Raw genomic sequence first — 2,585 nt, forward strand, 5'->3', positions numbered from 1 at the left:
ACCTGGGTTTAATTGGTTATTTTTCTAGTTTTTTAAAGACGATGGTCAAGTTATTAATTTGAGATTTTCTTCTTTTTTAATATAAGCATTAACAGCTATAAATTGTCCTCTCAGCAGTGCTTTATCTGCATCTCATAAGTTTTAATAATGTTGTGCCTTTCTTTTCACTCATATAAATGTATTCGCTAATCTCTCTTGTGATTTTTTTCTTTGACCCATTTGTTATTTAGGAGTGTATTGTTGAATTTCTACATATTTGTGACTTATCCAATTTCTTCCTGTTATTGATTTCTAATTTCATTCTAGTGTGGTTAGAGAACATATATTGATGATTTCAACTTTTTAAAATTTATTGAGACTTGTTTTATCTCTTTACATATGATCTATCCTGGAAGATGTTCCATGTACACTTGAGAAGAATGTGTTTTCTACTATTGTTAGGTAGAGCATTCTTTAGATGTCTATTAGGTCTCGTTTATAGTATTGTTCAAGTCCTCTATTTCCTTGTCAACCTTTTGTCTAGTTGGTCTATCCATTATTAAAAATGGATATTGAAGTCTCCAGCTATTATTGTTAGTGTGTCTTTTTCTTCATGTATATTGGGACTCTGTTATTAGGTATGTATATGTTTATTTTACCTTCATTCATTATTTCTCTAATGCTCTTCCTTTCTTTATATAGTTTTGAGTTCTTGACCCATGTGATTTTTCTTTCTTTCTGAAGAATTCATTTTAATAAGATTTTTTGCAAGCAGGTCTGCTGGCGACAGATTCCCTTGATTTTTGTTTATCTAATAAAGTCTTTATTTGTCCTTAACTTTTGAAGGATAATTTTGCTGGGTACAGAGTTTTAGATTGGTATCTTTTCTGTTCAACAGTTTAAATATTTTGTTTCACTTCTTTCTTGCTTGTGTGTTTCTGAAGATTAAGTATGTATGGGTCTTTCTTTCTTTCTTTCTTTCTTTCCTTCTTTGTTTGTTTGTTTGTTTATTTCTTTCTTTTTTGGTATGTCTCATAAATCTTTTGCTGAAAACTAGGCATTTTCATAATGCGGCAATTCTTGAAATCATATTCTCTTTCTATGTTTTGTTGTTTAGAGACTTTTCTAAACTAACTTTGTAAAGTCTGTATTCTTTGTCGTGTATGGCCGCTGAAGTCTGATTGGTTATCTTAGTAATCAGCTCATGATCAGACAGAGATTTCCTTAAATGCCTGGAAACAATAGTCTTCTGATCTCTGCTGAGGGGCTCCTTGTGTGTATTGGAGCATTCCTTCAACACACTGCCAGGAAGTTTACAGTTCTACTGTAGCCTTCACTTCCTGCTTGTGACCTTGACTAGAGCCTCAAGGTCAGCCAGAGGTGAGAGCTCACAGTCCTACACATGCGAGTCGCTGTCTAGATTCCCAGGAATATGTGGGAGCTTCTCAAAGCCCCTATGAACATCTCATTCCCCAACTTTTCTCTCTAAACTTTTTAGTTCATCTATTATTTGCTACTGCTGTTATCCACCTGCTCAGGCTGCTAAGATTTTAAAGAACAATTGCCTCTGATTTTTTCAACAAATGCCTTTTGACGATAGCCTGTTCTCCTTCACAAGCTCTGATTGGTTCAAACAAGACAGCCTGTGAGTGGGTTTCTCTGAACCATCGGGCAGGTCACACATGACCATCCTCTGGTAGTGGAGTTTTGAAGGAGTCTCAGCTCTCTCCTGCTCCTTCTAGTGGCTGTCGGCCTGTTGGGTTTTCACGGTGATCGCAGGCTTTTGTTTTCAAGGCTACTGCAGATTTGGGGGCGGGAGGAGATGCGAATAGAGAAAGTTGAAATGCTACAAAAGTTGGTGTTCATACAGAGAGCCCACCATCTTTCATGCATTCATGCTCCCTAGTTTGCCGCACACCTTTGGTTAATTTCCAGAGTTCTGACACGGTTGATTGTGAAAGTTTTTGCCAGTGTTCTCGTTGCTTTTGTGGAGGAGAGGATTTTCGGAGGTCCTCAGTCCACCATCTTCCCCAGCTCTGCCTCTGACCGTGTGTCAGATATACAGTGAGGCACATCAGGAGAGCCCAGGGAATCCAGCCTCTACCCTGCCGCTCAGCAAGCAAATAAGTGCGATAGTTGAGATGCAGGTGGATTTTCCTGTCCAAAAGCTCCTTTATTTTTTCAGTTTTGAAGGTTATTGGATCTGCTAGAAGCAAGGAGTCTAAACTCACCATTCTGTGTTCGCCCCAAGAACAGTCTCTGAGACGCTGGCAAGAAGGTCATCACCAGCAGCATTTTCACAGACTCCCTCCGTCCTTTCAGAAAAGGAACAGGTAGGAGGCTGGCCGCGCTTGTACTGTGCGCTTGAAGATAACGTAATCTGTTTTCTTTTACATCACAGGGATGTAATGTGCAAAACGGCGGTTTTACCAGAATGTCACACTTCGTCTCCTCACAGAGCAGAATGCACAAATTCGAGACCCCATTCTTCACCCTGTAGAGTCTATTCGAGAAGCGATTTCGAAAACATGTTCAGACCTTCTTCAAGTGAGTATTCGTGAGCAAATAATGCTAACAGTAGATGTTACTTCCGTATATTTAGTAGG

At 38.9% G+C, this 2,585-nt stretch overlaps 1 long non-coding RNA gene across 4 annotated transcripts in view; it reads left to right on the top strand.

Annotated features, from left to right (window-relative positions):
• Window positions 1-2,455, top strand: part of LOC105298010 — a 17,069-nt gene extending 14,614 nt beyond the window's left edge. For all 4 annotated transcript variants that reach the window (XR_896393.2, XR_002782463.1, XR_002782462.1 and 1 more), the window contains one exon: window positions 2,443-2,455. This is a non-coding gene — a long non-coding RNA (uncharacterized LOC105298010). The remainder of the gene's footprint in view (window positions 1-2,442) is intronic.
• The last annotated feature ends 130 nt before the right edge of the window (window positions 2,456-2,585 follow it).

This window comes from Pteropus vampyrus, unplaced genomic scaffold (genome assembly GCF_000151845.1).
Source record: "Pteropus vampyrus isolate Shadow unplaced genomic scaffold, Pvam_2.0 Scaffold145, whole genome shotgun sequence".
In the NCBI taxonomy this organism is placed as follows: Eukaryota; Metazoa; Chordata; class Mammalia; order Chiroptera; family Pteropodidae; genus Pteropus; species Pteropus vampyrus.